This window comes from Priapulus caudatus, unplaced genomic scaffold (genome assembly GCF_000485595.1).
Source record: "Priapulus caudatus unplaced genomic scaffold, Priapulus_caudatus-5.0.1 Scaffold638, whole genome shotgun sequence".
Taxonomy (NCBI): Eukaryota; Metazoa; Priapulida; class Priapulimorpha; order Priapulimorphida; family Priapulidae; genus Priapulus; species Priapulus caudatus.
In genome coordinates, this window is record NW_014577699.1 from 158,231 (window position 1) to 166,765 (window position 8,535).

Sequence of the window (8,535 nt, forward strand, 5' to 3'; positions counted from 1 at the left end):
GCAAAATATTTTTGGCGTACGCAGCTTGATGAATCTACCCCCAGGTGAGGTAGCTCGTGATATTTGCAAGCAAGTCTGCTGCACGGAGGGCATTAAAATTGCAGTTATGCAGTGTATTTCAATATCATGAGCTACATAATATATACAATAAATTATATATACATGTATAAGGATCGGTTGCAAAAGTGCTACAAGTATCAGACATTATGGAGAAAAGAATACAGTAGCAGCTGAGTTGAATTGATTAATTCATTTCGAAGCACAGCCCAGTTTATTGCATTTTTATTAAAACGCTAATTAGTAATTACAGTACGATTGAATTTCACTCCAGACCGGCATTTCCATGGCTAAACATTTTTCAGACCAATTTAGCCAAATTGTAAACTTTTTTCGTCGAGCTCAAACCCTGCAGTAGAGAATAAAAACAAATTTAATTGATTTGTCGAAATGTCGGTTTACTACACTAATCACTAATTACACATAGTTTATGTATATACGTATATATTATATATATATATATATATATATATATATATTATAAAAAAATAGCAACAGAGCCTCAGCATCCTGGAATGACAAACATGTACAGATATCGACAGACACACTGAATGAGAGATGCAACAGATGAGTGTGCGAAATGGTCAGACAGAGAGACCGGCAAATCGATGTGGCATTTTTAATCAAAAGGACGGGAGGCAGCAGAGCGAGTGACTACAGCAACATATGCGCCTGCGAAATCTTGAACACTTAACGTACCATCTGCTCTTGCTAAGTACTGCTTCTTAATGTGCTTTTGCTCTGTGCATTTTTCCACTTTATCTAGTTGAAATACAAGAGAAGTGATGCAATCGGGGGAGGCGTCCAGGCCTCCAGGGTTTCCTGCAATTGGGAATGGTTAATTTGCTCAGTTCTATACATGTATTCAATTGAATAAAGTTGCTATTTATTGAACTAAATCTATTAGTGTAACCCACGAAATGACACTTGGTCCCATCTCTACTTCCACGATTAAGAGTATTTTTCACCACTACTGCATTAATCAGATAGAGACGAGGCAGATGGTTGGACGGGATATGGAAATTAAAAGTGAAAGGCAGCAACGAAGAAGGAGGAGGCTGGGAGGGGGATAGGATCACATGATAATGAGAATGTACCATTGTATGAGCAGTTAAACCTACAAATTTGTATATTTTAATAGTTAGCGCTGATAGTAGTATAATTGTTAGTAACAGCAAGGCATAGCAAAACAAGGACTACAATGTAAATAAGTGGGCTAGTCATGCTTTTTGTAAATTGTATATATATATATATCCTTGGTAGTTATCCAGTTTTATGAATTCAGAATGTAGGGCCTATTGTAAAGGTATGCTATGTATTGTATAAAATTATGATGGATAATTGCATAAATAGTAAATAAATGAATAAAAAAATAAATAAAAATGACTAAAATTGACGCTATAAACTTTCGATGGAATCAAAAACGAAAGATAGATACTGTCGCAGGCAGTAATTTCGATTGCATATGATATTACTGCCCACTGGGTGCACAGGCACTTGAACCATTTCAATAAAATATAATGCTAAATAAATACGAAATCTATTTACTACCAAATTCTTAATGTTTCTATAGGCCTACTCTCTTTCACCTATTATTGCCTACAGTTTCCTGTAAATTCCGTCCAAATCCTCTATGTAGGCCTTACACACGCTACCGGCCGCCATGGCCGGTACATTAAGAATTATATATTAACATTAAGAAACAATTTGGTAGTTGGTGAATTTGGTAGTAAATAAATTTCGTATTTATTTAGCATTGTATTTTATTAAAATGCTTCAAGTGCCTGTGACTGGGTGTATTATGATTATGGTAGTCTACAGACTAGCCTACAGTCTACAGACTGCAACTTTAAACTTACAACTATAGACTATACGTATAGTCTATACCAATCACTAAGTCAGTACAAACGTGGTGTTCTATTATAATATAACGATTAAATACTATTTAAGAAAATAAAACAGTTTTATACAGCCAGAAATAACTATGTCTTGAGTTTTATACGTTATGATTTAACTGATTTAATTAAATTTATGCGCTACAAACGTAGGCATGTGCACACAAACTTCACTGCAGCTCGAACTCTACAACCGACACTCAATGATTCATTATCCTTTAACATTTATGTTAATTACGCTATACTTGTGCTTATATGCTAATGAAACATGCCTAAAGGCCCGCTTATGTCGGGCTTACGACCTAGTCGCCGACAAGATTTGAATATCGTATGTCAAAAACCGGCCAGATCGCTGATAAAATCATCGGCGACCAAACTCGACATGAGTTCTCTTACGATCGAAAATACGGTCGCCGACTGCGATTGCAGGAATAGAACATGTTCTATTTCTATGCGGCTGTCGGCGACAAATCGTGAGTGGCAGCCAATCACCGCAGTGTGTCAAGTCAAATGATTATCAAAAGTCACGTGATTAATAAAATGGCAGCCTACACAGCACTCGTCACCAGTTTACAAGGAGGGATTATTGCACAAACCCTTTCTCAAATATATATTAAGTTTTCCGTATATCACATAAAAAAATGTTCTGCATATGATTATAACAATGTTCAGAAAATTGAGGATAGATTTACGAAGTTACATGATGTTTACTGGTAAGCGCCATTTTGTTGGTCACGTACGTGACTCGTTTTATGTAGACTGGTCCCGGCGTCAAGCTTGCTCTGTTTGTGCTAAAGAACTGCTTGTGCTAGTACAAATACTGGGGCCGCGAACCCGTCTACGTTCCATGCGGGAACGCTACGATGTAATCGGCGATGTGCAGCGTAGTCACTTCAAGTCGACATGAGTGTTGCTACACTGCTAATCGGCGCTAAAGTAGTCGCCGATAGTCAAATCGTAGGCCGACCTGAGCGAGCCTTTAGCGACGCAGCACACTCGCAACAGCGAGTGGGCGGAGCGGCTAGTTCTACATCAGTTTTTGTGAAAGCAAGTTGATACACAGTGACACAACAGTGGTAGTAATAAAGGGGTAGTTTTTGTTAATGTGCGTTCATGCTAATTTCAGTTTTTACTGACTCTGTCCCAAGCGCCTGTGCCTGTGGTTGGGAGGGGACATGTCACTTAATTGACTCATCTCTTGAGCTTTCTCACTCTACAAAATAGCAATGCCATCGTAAGTGGCTGTGCCTTTACAAAATTCGAGTCTCCGTCAGCTGTCACCAACGAATTGCATCCGTCCTACTCGCAGCCTCTAAGACATTAGAAACTAACCACAATAATAAAAAAAAGCAGAATGTAAGCTTCCATTTTCTACTGTCATGCGCGCCACCTAACGCGCATTATAACAAACAATTCGCCAGAATATTTATTCGTCTATAGACTGTACCTCTGTCATTGCATTTCATCACATTGGCTAAATTCTACTACATGTCGCGGTATGTTGAGTGAAACATGCCCATCTAGAAATCTCGTGAAACCGCGGGTACTGTCTGTCTTCGAGATGTTCGTTATTCCTTTATGAGAAGGGGAAGCGCGCTAACCGGCTAAAATTTAGACGCTTTTTGGACGCGCAACATCGAACTTTTGCCGTAATATTATAGTGTACTACTACTACTACTAACTAAATCGTGGTTGAGCGTTGAAATCGTGAGAAACAGCATAGATATAGAAGAAGAGTCAAAAAAAGGTGAGTACCCTCGGTTAAAAGACGTTTTGTCCAGCCTCTCTGACAACAAATGACAGATTTCTTGCTAGAAATTATTAGACAACACCCTCAACAACACCCCTCTCGATGGGGCTACCCCCACATTTACGAAAATGACATAGGTATCAATCTCGCCATGCTCTCTATCCTTGAATCGTAGGGATTGAATCACGGTACATACCGTGGGTTTCTGACCTATTTCCTATTTTTAAAATGAAAATAGAAAATAGGAAATGGGTTTCTGATCCGTTTCCTATTTTAAAAGTCTAAATAGGAAATGGGAAAAGGAAAAGGAAGGGGGCACGTGTGTGTACCCGCGTGTACGTGCGTGTACGTGCGTGTACGTGCGTTTATCTGCGTGTACGTGCGTGTACCCGCGTGAACGTGCGTGTACCTGCGTGTGCACGCGTGTGCACGCGTGTACCCGCGTGAACGTGTACGTGCGTGTACCCGCGCGTACGTGCGTGTATCTGCGTGCACGTGCATGTACCCGCGTGTACGTGCGTGTATCTGCGGGTACACGGAGATACACGCACGTGCACGCGAGTACACGCACGTACACGCGGGTACACGCGGGTACACGCACGTACACGCAGATACACGCACGTACACGCGGGTACACGCACGTACACGCGGGTACACGCACGTGCACGCGGGTACACGCACGTACCACTTCCTTTTCCTTTTCCCATTTCCTATTTAGACTTTTAAAATAGGAAACGGATCAGAAACCCATTTCCCATTTCCTATTTAGACTTTTAAAATAGGAAACGGATCAGAAACCCATTTCCTATTTTCTATTTTCTTTAAAAAAATTGGAAATAGGTCAGAAACCCATTTCCTATTTGCAACGTCAAATGGAAAAACAAACTAACGGTATATATACCGTGATTGAATCAGCTCTAGTAACTATAGTTACTAGAGCTAGGTAGGTATGTGCCGCGGGAGAGACCCCCAGTTTCAACCCTAAACTTTCCGTTCCAGTGCATCGCATTTTTAAGAATATCTCGTTCCAGAGCATCACAAGTTTAGTTACCATGCAGATCTTACAATTTTGCTGTTCCGGAGACCCAAGTTTTTAACATTTACATTCCAGTGCATCGTACTTCATAATATGTTGAAGCTGGGCCGTGAAGGCATGCATGCAACGCATGCGCATATGGATGGATGGATGGTCAGCTCATTCTCCCATTCAACAAACATTAGTTCCAGAAACCCCCATTTTCAGGTCTGAGTTAGTTCCAGAGCTACCAATTTTTGACTTCGCAGTGGCACATACCTACCCGGTACCATAATGTGGGGTGAGTGCCCCCCAGGGCCTGACCCTATAACCCTAATCCCTACCCTCAAATCCTAATCACAAACTCTAACCCTAATCGCAACCCCTAAGGCCTAACCTACTGCCTAACCCAGTGGTTCTTAACATTTTTTGAGTCATCGACCCCTTTGAGAATGTGGTGAAAGCTACGGACACCTCCCCAGAAAAAATGCACATAAGCACATGAACACAAAATTTTGCATACGCTGGGCCCGGGGGGGCACTCGCCTCGGAACTGGGTAGGGGTGTGCCTCCGGGACTTTGAAAATCTGACCCTGTCAGCTGTCGCAAACCGCTTTGCGCCCTAAAATACACCCTGTCCCAATATACTGCACAAAAAAGTATACCCTGTTGCAATATTGCACATTTCGATAATGTCCTGTCCTGTCAATATAGGCGATATTGGTCCAATATCGGCCTTGTGATATTGGCCCAATATTGTTTTGCTAATATTGGGCCGATATTGGACCAATATCTGCCTATATTTGTCCAATATTGGCCTGGTGATATTGGCCCAATATTGTTTTGCCAATATTGGTCCAATATCAGCTTGATGGGTGTGTATCTAGATAACCCTGTGCCTTTAATGATGCTCGGAAAATATACCCTGTGCCAATAATGATGTTCGGAAAATATACCCTGTCCAGCGGCACGTCCCCAGTACCTTTAACAATGGGAGTGCCCCCCCAGGACGCTGGGGTTCATAGACCGCCTGAAGCCCATCCACGGACACCTTTGGGGTCCGTGGACCACAGGTTAAGAACCACTGCCCTAACCCTTGCCATATAGCTCCAGTAACTACTGCTACTGTTTGCTGCTGGTGCTGCTGCTGCTGCTGTTGTTATTGTTGTTGTTGCTGTTGCTGTTGCTGCTGCTGCTGACGATGATGTTACTGTTACCTCGTGACCCGCCTGCTACGCCCAAAGGATCCGGTATCCAATCGCGTTGAGATAACATGCATCAAGCGTGCACGCTGATACATCAACACGTACCGCTGCGCGTGTGCGAGAAGCGCTTTAATAAGAGGGTTATATGATCGTTTCGAGCGAGACATCAAAACAATTCAGGTAGGTGACGAGCGTTTTTGGTATAATCCACGGTTATCCAGAGCAAGTCGGAATTCGCTTGATATTGGCAAGCGTTCTACGACAATTCCATGAAAATTATCTCCTGTGATGCATTCCGTATTAAGCAATGGCGCCAAGGCGTAATATGCGTGCGTGACGTACCACGTCGACAGTCTTGAGATTTGCAGTTTACCCTAGCGGAATATGGGGGTAAAACCTAACCGATACCTTACCTCAGGCAGGATAGAGCAGTGTCACCGAGCGGCAGGAGGCAGTTAAACGACACACGATACACTTATGCATGCGTACCGAGGCCGAGATGATAATGCGCACAAAAGTTCTTTTACAGTGGGGGGAGGAAGACGAGATACCATACGCAAAGCTCCGTGTGAACGCCAGGCAGTAGGACTCGTTCCCAGGGGGATCTTTAAAATTGTCTCATATCTATTTCAGGACTGTTGCTAGCCACGCTGTGTTGGCACATAATGAGACCTCGACAGCTGCTGGATTCTACACTCAGCCAACGAGCGGGGCTCTGTTGGTCAAGGAGAAAGCCATGTTGACCGTGTCGCAAAACACCTGGTTAATGCCTTCTCCGTAAACACCTCCGCCTTAAACCTCTACCTTATCCGACATGCATGTGAGATTAACCGTCTACAAAAACGCCTATTTCCCCACATAAGGGTTATGCCTACTTATCCTGCTTGGCAGTGGCTGAGAAAGAATTCGCGCTCATCTGTATAAAAATGCTTCAAACATCATTTACGATGGTTTCTCGTAGATATGGAGGCGTTGACGCGCACGCTTGTGCATGCGGTTGCATTCGTTTACGGACGACGGCCAAGCGCATCCTTGTTTGCATGGCGGTGCGTAAATTAGCAAAATGTTGATAGGTAGCGCTACGGAGCGACATCGAATAAACTTCAGGAACAAAATTAATGCGTATGCAGATTTCCCATCCTATCTTTCGGCCTATATGGTGACAGCATAACAAATCATAAAATTTAACTCGTTATAAATACTGAGTTAAATACTAAAACTGTTGAAAGAAGTAGATGGATACACAGTAATTTTATCGCCGATCGAGTAAATACATAACCTGGCGAATTGGATTATTTGTAGGGTTTACCCTTGACGGAATTTTAATATTTAACTCGGATTATATTTAGCCATAAATGCGCTCACACTTGCATTTGATCAGCTTACAATCAACCATAGGATGCAATAACAAGAGCGGTAGATACTCTAGCTTGGGGTAGATTATCGACAAGATCTGATACCACCCCATAAACTTTTGTAAATGTTAACGGACATTAAATTGCTTTTACCCCCACTCTCCAGTTTCCACATACGCCAACGGAGTCCCTCTTAAATATTAGGGGATAATAGAGGCAGTGTTATTCCTTCGCCGCATGGTTTTCAAGTACTTGCGTCAGTACCGCTAAGACAAAGGGAATCCTTATTTGATATATTGAAATTCTAACCCTTTGTTTATTTACCAGGCCTCAAATTCATACTAGCGCCGGGCACTATAACATTGCACCTAAATACCTTGGGGTTACAACCTGATCATGATTATTACATTAGAGCCGGATAACCATGAAACCCTTATGGTGTTTGCATGTGATCATGATTTTTGCCCATTAAACACACCAGTGCTACCATCCTCGGGAGGGTTAATTCGTGTGGATGGCGCTTTTCCGCCAATCTAACCCACAGAATAGATATCAAATGTGAAAAGCTCGTACAGTTATTTTCGGCTATGACCTCGGCCTGGAGGCTCATTATTTGTCGCGATGGAGTCTGGAGGGGCTAATAACCACGCCGTTTCCGATTAAATGTCACATCGTCATGTTATGACTGGGATACGGAAGCCCCGCGTGTAAGGAGCACCTCATTGCCAACCAGCAGGTGATAACATTTGAGTCAGGCTCGTGTAAAGCTCCTTCCATTATATTTCACATTGACCCTCATGATGTGCACAATCAAACCAGTGAGATTGTGCCGCCGTTCGTTTCAGCTTAGGAGTTCTGGCCTGACATTCGCAAGATATGGCCAACCATTACGTTAACACGGTGGGAGACCCGAGAGTAATGCACGAGCATAATGCCTCGTATACATACGGGTACCAAGCTTTATACCCATTCGAATTCGAAGTTGCTGTCAGAGTTAGAGGATTCCTGTTAGCACAAAGAATCAGTCACTATCGTATGTGAGAGATGTTACGTCATATGCTACGGGATTTAACGCACCTATGCACTATGCCTCAACGTATGCGCGGGTTTAGCTGCCGCTAGCGTCAGTAATATTTGGGATATAATATTGTGTCAAGTGCCTGCGGATGCAGTGCCTGTCAATAATTGTCGTCAGACTGAACGTCCAAGAACGGGTGAGCGTCCGGATGAGACAAGGGGGTTGCAGCAGCCGTTTGTG

The 8,535-nt window shown here is 42.8% G+C and overlaps 1 long non-coding RNA gene across 1 annotated transcript; it reads right to left on the minus strand.

Annotated features, from left to right (window-relative positions):
• Window positions 1-248: 248 nt before the first annotated feature.
• Window positions 249-3,311, minus strand: LOC106812358. Its single transcript, XR_001394323.1, has 3 exons — window positions 3,090-3,311; window positions 757-879; window positions 249-406 (listed from the first exon to the last, which is right to left on the minus strand). It is a non-coding gene; the product is annotated as an uncharacterized LOC106812358 (long non-coding RNA).
• Window positions 3,312-8,535: the final 5,224 nt, after the last annotated feature.